Source organism: Palaemon carinicauda, chromosome 45 (assembly GCF_036898095.1).
Source record: "Palaemon carinicauda isolate YSFRI2023 chromosome 45, ASM3689809v2, whole genome shotgun sequence".
NCBI lineage: Eukaryota > Metazoa > Arthropoda > Malacostraca > Decapoda > Palaemonidae > Palaemon > Palaemon carinicauda.
Window position 1 is genome coordinate 14,852,842 of NC_090769.1, and position 15,000 is coordinate 14,867,841.

Sequence of the window (15,000 nt, forward strand, 5' to 3'; positions counted from 1 at the left end):
CCATATCGAATAAAAGTTAATCATATAAACTGCTGACGTTATTGAAAAAATAGACGTTCATATTCAGGTGACTTGATAGTTAAATATATAAGCAATCGTTCATAAATGAAGTTTTAAATAAAGAGGATGGGAGCAATCAATAATGAAGATGTGAATTATTTACAAAAATATATATATGAAATGTTATCCTATTACATACAACTTTACCGGGTAAATGGTGGCATAAAAAGGTTCATCTACCGATCTTAGTCTTGCTTTAATGGTTGATGTTGTAAATGTCAGAAATCCTCTCTCTCTCTCTCTCTCTCTCTCTCTCTCTCTCTCTCTCTCCTCTCTCTCTCTCTCTCTCTGGCATATATATATATATATATATAATATATATATATATATATATGTGTGTGTGTGTGTGTATATATATACATTATACACATACATAAATATTTCACACATACATAAATATTTCCACCATCATCGTGTTACTATACCAAGCGTAAATATCTTTAAAGCGAAGAAATGTTAAAACCTATTAAAACTACTTGGTGTCCCACACACACACGTATAGGTTTCCAATAATTCGGTATTGAATGACTTCTATGCGCTTTGTTTTAAATATAATATGCTTGTAAAACGATAACAATTCGCCTTTAGTGATATCTACTCTTCAGTATAGTTAATGAAAGATGTTGGGGGTATCCGATGTTGGTTATATGAATATATAAAAGAGTTATATTATGGTTCTTATACAGCAAAAGAACTGCTAATCTCCTCTTACTCCCTAATTAATTTTGTTTAAGACTCCCGCTTAAGCAGACACTTTTCCCTAAGGGCGGTAGTGCGGTCAGTGCACTTGAAGCAATGCACAGCAGGCATAACGAAAGGATTGGTTTCCTGCTTTCTTTTTTTTCATGTTGCTGTGCAACAGCCAAACGTTCTTGTATAATGCAACTTCAGGATTTTCTCCCAGATGTACTTGGGCAATGAAGGTCCCCACAGTCCTCAGCGCCAGGCTATATAGCCTAAATTCATATATGCAAATCTACACATTGCCGCATTTTTGTCGTTTAGTTTAATGCATAGAATATTAGATTCACTGGTAATTGTCTTCATTGCATCTTTTCTTTTGAATCGGTTGGTCTCAGAGTCTATTCATCATAAAAGAAGTTCCTAAGTCCTTTTTGTTTTTAATTAATTTTTGTAGATTAGCATTGAGTTTTTATTGCTTTATTTATATTATCGTATGTGGTAGATGATACTAATATGTCTGTAAATGTATGGATTTAATTAGCTTGACTGCATTCATACCGAAATTTAATCTTACATTTAATATTTTATTTTATTGATGAATCGTGCATAATAATCTGGTTTTATTTTCATTTCAGGTAGGGTGTATAAAACTTCCTCCCATTGATCTGGTGAGTAGGGTTACCTCTACAAATGTGGCAAATTATCCGTAGTGTCTCTTTATGTACTGTACACATAATGTATTGATTATAGGTATAAGTTATATTTATTATTATTTTTTTAAATTATTTTAAGGCTTCGTTTGTGATTTTTGTCCTTGTTTGTTCTAACTTTCATTTGTTTATATGAATTAAATTTTGTGGTTTTACGCGTTCAATGTTTTATCATTTGTGTAAATAGCCGGGACCATTTTTGCTTTTATGCATATATACAAACACAAATACGCATGTTTGTTTTCGCTCACTCATGCAATGTATACGTATACTATGAGAAATAGAAAGCCTAGTTTCATAGACATCTCTTGTTTGCTTTTAATTTTCACACATTTTGTGACAGCAGTGTTGTAAATCTAAAGCAATATTTGCCACCCTCTCGTTTTTACCCACAAGTATGGCTTCGGCTTTTGTAGCGTGCATGGCTATGCCATGGTGTGATTGGAAAGGTCTTCCACATTATCCAAATGAATTATTTGATTTCTGTTTAGGTCAAAACTGTAGTGAATTTACATATAATATGCTTTTGGAATCCCATATATATATATATGTATATGTGTGTATATATATATGTATATATATGTATATATATACATTATATATTATTATATTATTATTATTATTATTATCATTATTTTTGTTATCATTATTATTATTATTATTATTATATTATTATTATTATTATTATTAATTGCTAGGCTACAACCCTAGTTGGAAAAGCAAGATGCTATAAGCCCAAGGGCTCCTACACAGGGAAAAATAGCCCGTGAGAAAAGGAAATAAATAAACGATATAAGAAGTAATGAACAATTAGAATAAGATATTTTAAAAAACATTGACAGTAGGTCGGGGACAGTGGCCTTCAACATCCAGATCTTTGCTTTGACGATGTCTTTTTAACTATATTACTCATTTCAAATTCTAGATGTGGTTCTTAATTGCAAAAATACTTATGAGAAACATATTTGGTCAGTTTTATTCCGTTGCACAAAAATTGCCTTATTGAGATTTTAGATGATTAGTCTATCCCTAGATTTATTTTTTTTAAATTAATTTGTTCTACCTTGTTTCAAGTATTGTTTTCCTGACTAGTCTTCACCTGGTGACACTCATCTTAATTTGTAGGATGGAAATTTATGGCTTGATAATTTTCATATCCCTGTTCTTGATATTAATCTCGGGCAACATCTTTTAATTTGTTCTTAATGTATGTTACATAAGATTTTTCATAATTCAGATCATCCCAGACAGTAATATCCTGTACATAGTACTAGTTATGCAGTTAATTATAACAGCCATGCCTTCTCCATCATAAGGCTTCAACCACTACACGGTTTTCTAGAAGTTTTATTTCATCTGTGACCAGATTGTGGAATGGTCTTCCTAATTTTCTGTTGAACAGGTTGATATAAGTCTCGTTTATAGTTTCTTAGGACTTAATTATTTTAACGTTGTTAGTGATCTTGAAATATTAATTATTTTTTATAAATTAGTTTATATATAGTTTATGTGGTAGTCCTTATTTTCTCTCTCCTCTCTCTCTCTCTCGTCTCCCTCCTTCTCTCTCTCCTCTCTCTCCTCTCCTCTCTCTCTCTCTCTCTCTCTCCTCTCTCTCTCTCTCTCTCTTAAAGCCCTTAGGCTTGTAGCATTCTGCTTTTCCAACCAGTGTTTGTAGCTTGCGAGTAATATATTATATATATATATATATGTATATATATATAGATATATATATATATATATATATATACATATACATATACATATATATATATATATATATATATATATTTATATATATATATATATATTATATATTATCTCTCTCTCTCTCTCTCTCTCTCTCTCTCTCTCTCTCTCTCTCTCTCTCTCTCTCTCTATATATATATATATATATATATATATATATATATATATATATATATTTATAATATGTGTATGTGCGTTTACCATACTTATTTTTATTTGAAATAAATAGTGATGTGATTCGTCAGGGTTTTTTTTTTTTTTTTTTACTATTGAATGAAGATTTAATCTGTTGCTGTTTTTAGCATGTATGGTTGCATAAATTTGCTCGCATATGTGAATAGATGTTAAAGATTTAAGTTATTCCTCTGAAGTAGTATTTCGTTTTACTTGAGAGCATTTTTCTCCGAAGTAAACTCTTATTAGAGGGATGCTTCATATTATGTGATTTTTCTCTTCGAAATCATCGTGCTTAAAAACGAGCTTCCCAAACCATTCATCTCAATAACGTCGAGGCTTTTTCTCTCATAAATCTAATACCAATTCGCTCAGTAAAAATGGCATAGCAGGTCGAACCCTTCAGATATTCATTTCTCCTCTTTGAAGTTTTTCATTTTTAGTTAGGATAAAGGAAAATGTTCCTTTCATGTTATCTGTCCAGTTGTTACTCTCACATAAGAAGATATCATTTATTTATTCCTTCGGAAAAACTCTCAACCGGTGAACCATGTTTTCATACGATTTTGCATGATGTATACACATACATGCTTACATACATAATGTCTACACTGGAGAAGACCAAAGTAAGAAATTAAAGAGCTTCCTTACTGGCTGGTGTCTTGAATGACTAAGTCACGTGGGGATGTTGTTTCTGTTCTTTATCTTTTTTTTTTTTATTTATTTTATTCTAATTTGTTTCTCGGAGTACATACAGATCTTTGCTTATGCTGAAAGTGCCGCTGGGCAGGAGAGGACGTGTTGAACCAAGAGAAACTTGGGTGATGACAATGCGATGAGAAGTTAGATATAAGAATTGGGTTGAGCTCAGAGAGATAGCACAGGAAAGAGCCATAAGGCGTGAATTCATTGAGGCCTTATGTATCCCGTGGACGTCGGAGGATTAAGAAAGTATTTACATATCACTTTTGTTACACTGAAATTATTTTTAGAATGTGTGCCGCCAATAGTTGTTAGTGTGAATATACAACCACAATGGAATGTAATAGGATTAATCCAATAATGTAATATTATGGATGTTTATTTCGAAAGCAAGGAAAGGGAAATGTTCGCGCCCATCATTTCAGGAAGTCGAACTTGTTTAATATAAAACTGTCTTTGTTGTAATTATTATTATTATTATTATTATTATTATTATTATTATTATTATTATTATTACTTGCTAAGTTACAACATCTTATTGATTAAGCTAGTGCATAACAATTGATAGATGAGATGGGGGAAGGTATACTTGAAATACTACAGTAAAGGGCCAATATTTATCGTATTACAAATAATTGCAAAGAATGGGGTGTGAAGGAATTTGCTCAAATATTTAAGCTGTTTCTCAGAATGAAGGAATAGGGAGAGAACGAAAAATAACTTGCAAGATGATTATGCGGAGCATACCCATATCTTTGGTTGTATAGTGACTGTGGCCTCTGATATTTTTGTCGCTAGTAACAATTAGAATTTTGATTACGGTTGAAAGCGCCATTATGACTTGAAAATTGAGCCAAATGTACTTTGGTTATTCTGTATGGTTATAATTTTTAGCTTTTAAATTCGGAGAGGAAAACCTATCTCATAGATTCCGAGGGAGTAATATAAGGACTTCTACAATTTTAATTAAAAGTTATTTGATGTTTACTGCAGTTACCGTTTCTAAGTAATTCGAAATTGTTCTGTTGCTTGTATGTACTTGAATTTAAATTCTGGCCTTCCCTTTTATGGAAGAAGTGGGAAGTCAGTCTTTATGATATCTTTTGCTCACATAGACACTTAACGTCGTATAGTATTAAAAAACATAATATATATAATGAAAAATATGATTTAGGGCAAATCAGGTTGGTTACGTTATGATGTTTTATGATTTGAATTGTGACCCAACTTCCTACAAACGTTCTCATTTGCGGATCTAATGCGATGATTAATGGACAATGAAGATTAAAAGATGATAAGCATTTAAGTTATTGTTATATGACTGTAGTTATGAACTGATGTAATGTTATTGTTTAAAGACATTCATTATAGGTGAATTTTTCTTCTCGCTGCATGTATCACAAATTCGACGTATCTCGGTTTTCGTTCATTTTAAGAGAAGTAATCCTAGATACTAATTTTTTGGTTCATTTGACCTTTTCTTCCTTTTGGAAGTATTATTTCCCTATTACGGCATTTTAAGTTTCATTTTCCTTTCTCCTTTACTCATTATGAATGGTGTTTCCCTCTGCCCATTTTGAGTCCATTAAAGTTTTATTAATCGTTCTGGCCCGGTGGGATGAGAATTACCCTTCAATGCTGTCTTGTTTGGATGCTATAGATTTTGACGAAACAAATTAACACGTTTTTCTGCTCTTACTTCTCCATCATAGATATGACTCGTACCTGTCGACTAACAGGTATGTACGTAATTCACAGCTTAGATCAAGTAAGACATACTAGATTTAAGGCACAGTCCCCATGCGCCCCTCTTCGTTCGTTTCCAGAAGCGAACTCTGATGTACTATACATCAAAATGGCATTTTGCTCTGCCACCTTCAAGTAAAGTTATGAACAGCTTACCCTGTTAGGTAGAATGAACCTACCTCTCTCTCTCTCTCTCTCTCTCTCTCTCTCTCTCTCTCTCTCTCTCTCTCTCTCTCTCTCTCTGTATGCACTTGAATTTGGACAATCAAGGACGGCTGTTTCTATGTGTCCGCAACGTTTTGGATCTACTGCAGATTACACATGTGATTGATTGGTTCTTATTTTGATTAAAGGGTAATTTAAGGGTCTTGGGGAATTAAATGGGAGTACCTTATTATTTAAATAGAAGTTACAGAGACAGTTAATTCTGGAGTAACCGATGCTTGAATGGTATCATGAAACACTTTCTTTAAAACTTTTTCCTCCTATCGTATAGCCCAGCGATGGTAATTGAAACTGCCTTCAATTTTAGGCTTTCTGACGGAATCGGTGGAAAGAAGAGAGGATGAAACTTCTATAGAATTGCGCCTTTGAATGGAGGGATTACTGTGATTTGATATATGAAAAATGCAATTTATTTTTCACTTAGAAAGGTAGTTTTTTTCATCTTTCTACAATCATGTTGTACCGTAGAAGGCAGTTCTTTGCTTTGATTAAGAAACATGTTAATTTTCTGTAAATAAAAAAATTTAGGCTAACGGTATCAGTTCATTGTGTTTCCATTAATATTCAAATCTATTGTCAGTTATGCATTTTTCGTATGCAGATTGGATGATACTATCTATTCATTGTTTAACCTGTGATGTTGTTTTTTATATTGGTTGTTACTTTTTTATCTGTTACTGTTATTAACGATTTATAAATAGTATTATTCCTACACGAGTTAGTATTTTATTACATGAACTCAATTTTCAATTCCTTTTTTTTTTGTGATGTGTTCGAGTATAGTGTAAGTTTATACCGTTTAAACACACGCATACATAAAGACATATACATAATGTGTACAAATTTGTATATATAGTATGCTGAATGATAGGAAAGCTGACTTATGCATTCTTAAATTTGAGATTAGCTAAGATAGTTTCACTTTTTAAATGATAAAAGAAGCACATAACGTTTAATTCTTTCTGAAAGAATATTTTTTATAACGTTCATAAAGACGGAATTTTTAGTTGAAAATATCTTACCGTGCTGTTTGAAAGATTAAAAACATTATATTCTCAAGAGACTTTTAACTTTTGCTCTTTATACATCATTAATGTTTTGACTGTCTTGATTTTATTTCCTTTGCTCTTAGCAAGTTTAACGGCACATTTCTTACCAAAGGTGTCTTGTAGTAAAAGCATCAAAATTACTTTTTTTTTCAACTATTTCAAAAAAGAATGTTCATGAACACTCCAGTTCAGGATTCACTTTTAACAAGTTTTCATTATGGTCTTATTAAACTTTACGAAGTAAAATAAAGCTTAAAACATGTGGGTGATATTCATTTTCATACCAATCTAAGCTCTTTTGCAGCTTACATAAAGAAGGATATTGCTTTTTGCGATAGCTTTATAAACGACTGTACGTTACTATTATTATTTTAGAATTGTTTAAAGAGAAATTTAAGTCGTGCTCTGCCTTCATTTACCCCATGAATCTTATACTGCATCTTTACGTTGACTTCATTATTTGAGGATGAGAGTAATGTATTGAAAATTGCAAAAGTTACGCAAGCCAGAAGTTTATAGGGATTTGAATTTGACAGTGGTTGTAGTTTTAAGAGAATTTTAAAATTCAAGTTAATGCTATATTCGCTGAATAATTCAACTCACCGCTTCAGTCTCTCTCCTGTCTGCATTCAACGTTTGCTCCTAAACTCTTTATAAAGGCATTGGTTCTGTGTATCTATCTATCTAGCTGTCTTATATGAAAAAATGGGGGAAATACAATATTCATCCAACAGAGCAATATGAATAAAGTTTTGAAGATCATAATCGTACCATTTTAAACCAGTATATTCGTGTGTGTGTGTGTATATATATATATATATATATATATATATATATATATATATATATATATATATATATTATATATATATATATATATATATCAAACTCGGTCATATGGTAATGCTGGTACAGTAAATCTATTTGAAGGCACTATAACGTTTTGTTAATGTTGAAATAATTTTTGAAGTGTAGAGGCTAGAATTTAACTTTTAAAGTTAAATCACATTGTAAAAAGCCTCTAACATAGGTTTATTTTTCTGAACTTGAAGTTATATTTAATTTTACAATTATTTCAGCCAGTGTTGTTATTTTATGGTCATGCATCTTGTTGGTTTATGAATGAAGGTTGTGCACCTTCAATAAAGTATTTGATTTAAAATACACCACATTCCTTGGTAAATTTAGATATTAATCACTTTTTGTATATTTTGAGCTTTAGTGTTGCCAGTAACCTTAGCAAAATTACTCTGATTTACTAGGTTTATTGAATTTGTTTGCTACAGATTTTGCGTAATGGTCAAATGTCAGACAAATAAGTCAACGTATGTTGAGAATATCCTATGTAATCAGACGTAACAAGTATTGGTTTATGTTTATTTGTGCTATAACGATATGTAGTCCGATTCTATGTTGCTTTCTGTTTGATGGTAAGGGTACGTAAGCCTTATGTATAAAACTTATTTGCATTTTTTTTTTTTTTTTTTTTGTGCTGGGTAGACTTCAGCTTTAATGAAGTCAGATTATAAGGTTGCTTCAAACAAAAATGAAAAAAAAAAAGAACCTTGACAAAGCTTATAAGCTTTGTAGAATTGTGTCCAATTTGATGGAGATTATTGAAAGTCCAATTAGTTTTGCAAAAATTCATGGATGTTCAAATGAAAAGGGCAGATTCACGTGCTATGCAAAAGTGCAGAATTTTTGTATCATTATTTTCTTAATTGTAATGGGAATTTATTAATAGTTTTCCTAACCGCACCTGTTATTGTTTTATTTATAGTTTCAGAACAAAGTTGTTTTTAGTTTTCACCATCTCTCAGAGACACGGATGACAATCACGATAATATTAAGTTAATTTTATTCAGGCTCTCTTCCTTTTATGTATTTGATTATTGTTCAGGTGTCCTAATAATCGTCAATTTTCAGAACTCTATTTTTTTCCTTATCGTTGCTAAGGTATGGTCCTCCATATTATGCCATTGCCGGCTTTATTTACCCGACTATTTTTTTAATTTTTTATTCATCTTTTATCGAATTGCATGTTAACAATTAATCATTTATTGATTATGATTGTTACATACCTTTTCAGTGCTAAGCCCTGCATATAAAGCAGTTATTTTTGTGTCTACCAAATATACAATCCAGAAGGAATTTAATTTTTCATACTGGTATATGTACGTATATTCCTCTGCCGTTATTGTGATCTATTACCGATCGCTAAGGTTTATTGTAAATTTCATTACCAGCACAGAAACATAACCTTAGAGTTAACCTTCCTGTCATCATAATTTTCCATATCAAATTGAAAGGTCAAAACACCAAGTATTTCAGCCGCAAAAGGTGCAAACCCCATTGTCTGGCGTGCTTTGCTATAGCTTTGGAAATCCTACAGTAGATGGTTCTGTTGGCCCTAGTAACACGCCTTTAATGTGTATCTTTTTCGTTCTGTCTTCTTCCGTTCCCTTTCCATTCGTCTTTATGAGAGTATAAATGTCACCTCTTAAATTGCGTGCCATTTCCTTTGCTTTCAGGAACCCAGCTTAGTACCAGAGAAGCGCCGCCGACATTTATTTTTAGCAAACATTTTCCTTATTAAAATGTAACTTTTTAGATTTATTTTCTTCCGTAAGGTTTTTATCTTTCTGTGACCAGTACTTTCCTCTTTGGTTTATTATTTCGGGTTTAACTTTTCCTTTTCCTCGAAACGGGTGAAATCGTGAGTGAATTTAGATTGACCTCTTGTCAATCAGTTCCTCATTCTAGATGTCCGTCCGCTTCAGCGGTCGGCCAATGATATTGGGAAATCGGCTCAGGGAAAACCCAGTCGAATTCGTGTGTTCAGAAGGGTTCTCAGGCTTAATCCTACTTCTATTTCGTCTTATTCGTTGACCACAGCATTTTTGAGGATCTTCGAACTGGTTTATTTTCATCTCCATTTTATGGAACCATGAATACCTACCGAATCTGGTAATTTATGTACTGAAAGTGTTATATTTTATTTTCATCACATAGTATTTTTTTTTTATCTTTTGGTCTCAAACCTATTCAGAAACCGCTCTTAATTAAAATAGAAATATTTCATTCTTTTGTTTGACAAAAGGCAACCTAATTTGCGTCCTTTGTACTAGTTATTATCCTTCTTCCCAAGGAAAATGTAATTGTACTCAGATTTTAAGCCATATTTAACATCCCCTTGGACATTTTTGCATATTATTATTATTATTATTATTATTATTATTATTATAATCTTTATTGTTATTACTATAAGCTAAGCAGCAATCATAGTTGGAAAGACAGGATGCTATAAGCCTAAGATCTACATCAAGGAAAAATAACCAGTGAGGAAAGGACAAAGGAAATAAATAAACTACAAAAGAATAATGAACAATCGAAATAAAATATTTTAAAAACAGTAACATCATTAGATTAGATCTTTCATACATAAACTAAAAAAAAAAAAATAAGAGGAAGAGAAAGAAGCTAGAATAGTGTGCCCGAGTGTACTCTCAAGCAATTGAACTGTAAATGAAAACATTGGAAGACAATAGTACAGAGGCTATGGCACTACAGAAGTCTAGAGAACAATGGTTAGATTTTAGAGTGCCTTTCTCCTAGAAGAGCTGCTTACCACTGCTTTAGTCCTTACCATGAGAAAAATATCTACAGAACAGTTACATTGCCGTAGTTAACCACTTGAGCGAAGAAGAATTGTTTGGTAATCTCAGCTTTGTCAGGTGTGTGAGGAAAGAGGAAAATGTGTAAAGAATAGGCCAGACTATTCGGTGTATATTTAGGCAAAGGAAAAATGAGCCGTAACGAGAGAGAGGGATCCAATGTCGTGCTGTCTGACTAGTCAAATGATCCAATAACTCCACTGGTAGTATCTCAACGGGTAGCTGGTTCCTTGGCCAACGTACTACCTACTAGGGTAAAAGTTGTTTTATATATATACATACATATATATATATATATATATATATATATATATATATATATATATATATATATGTGTGTACACATTTTTAAGGGAGAAAATGTCAATAACGTGATTTTTTAATTTTAATTCATTTAAAAAATGGGAGCTCCTAGACGAGGAATTCCATTCGCAGAGTTTCCTATTTTGTTGCTGAAATAACGTGTAAATATTTTCTATTATCAGATTGCGATTCTCGAAAAAGTGCTCTTTGAAATATACTCGGTGAATTTCTGCTCTTATTTTTTATTTTCATCGAAGAGAGCGCTACGATGGTACATTTTTTTTTTTTTTTTTGGTGCAATATTTTTATAATTTCATTTTGAACAGACAGACTGACAGTAGCCTTAAAGATAAGGTCGACCATCTGATTTTAATATTAGGAAAACTGGAACTGAAAAAGAGTATCGTAGAAGAGGTGAAAAGTATGCTTTTGAGTTTAGGAACATTCTCTCTCTCTCTCTCTCTCTCTCTCTCTCTCTCTCTTCTCTCTCTCTCTCTCTCTCTCTCTCTCTCTCTCTCTCTCTCTCTCTCTTTATATATATATATATATATATTATATATATATATAAAATACATAAGTACATATAAATGAAAGCCATTATTGCTGACAAGCAACTAAGGTATTCATCTGAAATTCCATTATCTATGTGATAAACTTCAATGGTGAATAAAGTTTTGGGGGTGATTATAAAATTCTGTTTTTCAAAATTCTTCAAGTTTTCCTTCCACCCTAGGTGCTGCCAGGATACTAATTATTACTTATAAAGCTTTAATCTTAAAAAACGCCCTCCAATTTAGGCATTTTAGTTAAATGGCCCATTCTTTGAATATTGTGCTTCTCCAGATGTTAACAAAAATTTATGAGAAATACTTTGACAAAGAAGCCGAATTATTAGGTTTATTTTGTCAATCAGTGTTGATTGTGAATTAGACAATTTTTGCGTTGGTCATTTTTCGTCTGGTTTACATTAGTAAGAAACACACTTTATTTGCGCATCTTGGGTTAGTGTGTATTTCTCCGCTTCCAAACTTTCTGTAATCGTTTTCTCATGAGTTGAAAACGCACTGACTTCCTCATCTGAATTCTCCTGTAAGTCTATAAAAAGCTGTGAAACGATTTGATATATAGCCTACCGATGGCTTATGTGGTTGTAAGCTTACGAGGATATAATGCTAACTTAAAAAGTCATACACATAATCCCTTTAGCAAGACTTATTGTCGTATGTGCATTTAATTTTTCTTTTTCTTTTCAAGATTCAGATTCTTAGCTTTGGACGCCTTCATGTTCCGGTTTCGTCATTCATCTCTGTAAAACATCGAAGTTTATTAAATAAACTCTCATTGGTTCTATGAATAATGGATTTTTTTTTTTATTAAATCTTAAAATTAATTGTTTCCTGCTAGGAGCGCCTTCACTTTTAAGAGGATAGCATAATGGTGAGTGCGTCGGCTTCCCGATTTTCCAGCCATGATGTCCGTAACAGGAATTTGCGTTGCCCCATTATTCATCAAAGGTGAATTTCATTAGAAGGCAGTCGTCCTCCCCCATCCTTCTCCCAGGCTGCTTTGCCTTTGATCTTCCTTGTCACATTCCTCGTAGTGATTGATAGGGGCGCCTAAAAATTTCCTAGATTGGATAGATCCATCATTTTTAGGGAAGTATTACCTCGGTTATCCATCTGCGAAACTTAATCATTCCCTGAGAGGTATGCCATTGTGCATTATCTCCGTGGGACATACAAGGATCTATTTGGGTGGTGCTGTTAGAGAGGCCTTCTAGGTGTTTATTAACTCGAAGGATTTAAGTCTGTACTTGTTACTAATAATCAGTAAATGTAAGCGAGAATAAGGTAATGAGAGTAAATACAAATGAGGAAGATGTTAGAAATGTTTATGAATAGTAGAAGAATGATAGTGGTTAAATATTGCATGTATATTGAAAGTAAATGATTGATGGCATGCTTAGAAAAGAGATGAATTGCAGAACAAGAGAAGTAAGGAAGGAAGCAGGTTCGGTGCAAAAGATTGACAAGATACTTACGTTGTATTTAGAAGCCAAGGAAGGATGATTGAATTAGCACCGTTAAAGAGGTAGTTGAAGGTGAATAAAAAAAAATCAAAGCTGCTGACAGATGGTGTGGAAGACGTATTGGAAACGAGGGGCCTTTATATCCGCGAAACGCTAGAGTGCCTGCAATATATTGGTGAATAGTACATTGCGAGAAAGCGGGATCGACACAACGCTGATAAACCGTCAGTGTAGGTTTATGAAGCGAATTGTGTCTGTAAAAGCCTTGCTGCACGGGGTATTAATTGCGGGTAAGTGGGATCGACGTACTGCTGAGGATTTTTCTGCGTTACTATATTAAGCGAATTATATATGCAAAAGTCTTACTGTACAGGGGATTCATTTATGACTCGGTTGTCGAAGAAAATTGTAGCAGTGATTTACGTTGCTCTCACTATTCTTAAACCATCCACTACGATGGAAAACCGATTAATGTAGAATATTATTATGTATATGTATATATATATATATATATATATATATATATATATATATATATATATATATATATATATATATGTATGTATTTATATATATGAATGATTATTTACTCAAATTCATTGTTGAAGGTGCTTAAGTATTGGCTTATTCTAATGATGTCTTTTGGTGCCTTTATTTAAACCCCTTTACTGTTAAACTACGTTCGGATGCTTGAACGTCGCAGAAACCGAGTGACCAAGACTCCCATACCAACGTACCATTGACCCTAATCCGAAGGGATTTGAGTTAACCCCTTCCTGTTTAATGAACAAAAGAGGTCCGACATTGGGCGGGGAAATAATCCTTGGGACAACAGCATTCCTGAGAATGATCTTGTTTCGTTCGCCATTTCAAACTTGCAATATCTGTTTGCTTCAAGCTGCTTTGTCTGGAAACGTGTTGGGGCGAAGACAAGAGCCAGCGGTCTTATTCACGATTCATATTCTCATCTTCCATGTTTGTTTAAATAACTAAAAGTGGCCCCCATGTCTTTCCTACTTGCAAGGGAACCAAACTAGAGCCGTAAGGGAGACCCAATCATGATTTATGCTGTTCTCAGGTGTCAACCAGTATGACGGTAAAAACATTTATATGATTAAACAAGGTGATAAGTAGTCAGTTTCTTTGAGTTAGTTCAGCTTTTGAAAATTATTTCCGTTATCATAATATAATTTTGGTTTTATATTAATGTTGAATTTTTGAGCTATGGCAACGTTCTACGAGAATATAACAGTTCACCCAGGATTTTTATGCCTTTTTCTTCGACCATTTTCCTCATGAATATTACGGCAACTGATACATAACCCTCCAATTTGTCATGTTTTTATGTTGACGTATATAACCCACAGTATAAACAGGAAATTGGTTATGGACGGGAAAAAATTATGATGAGAGAGAGAGAGAGAGAGAGAGAGAGAGAGAGAGAGAGAGAGAGAGAGAGAGAGAGAGATTATTTGGTTGTGAATTTGGAGGGAGGAGGAAAAGAGATAGTTGTGTATTTACGTATCTATTACCTTGGGACTGGACGAACAAAAGTATGCATGCGAAGGAGTGGACATGATATATTTAAGGTACAGGAAAAGTAATTCTAAGAACTGGAGGAATTCTTGTTAAAGGAGTAGCATAGTAGCTATCAATAACGAGAACATAAATATGCATGCATGTTAAATCCTCATAGACTTATACACCGACGATGTATTATTGAAGTTTGTAGGACTCATGAAAATTCCCTGACAACTATTTTATATTTGTTCCGGCATAAATATAAACCCTTCGCTATAAATAGCTCCTGGTTTGTATGCTAGGAAAAATACAAATTATCTCCAACATTTTTATTTTAAGAAACACTAAGTTAATCCATTTTGCTTTTTATTTATTTA

General features: G+C 32.8%; 1 protein-coding gene across 1 annotated transcript in view; it reads right to left on the reverse strand.

Annotated features, from left to right (window-relative positions):
* The window catches only part of LOC137634830 (cGMP-specific 3',5'-cyclic phosphodiesterase-like), a 362,765-nt gene that overhangs the window by 184,705 nt on the left and 163,060 nt on the right, over positions 1 to 15,000 (reverse strand).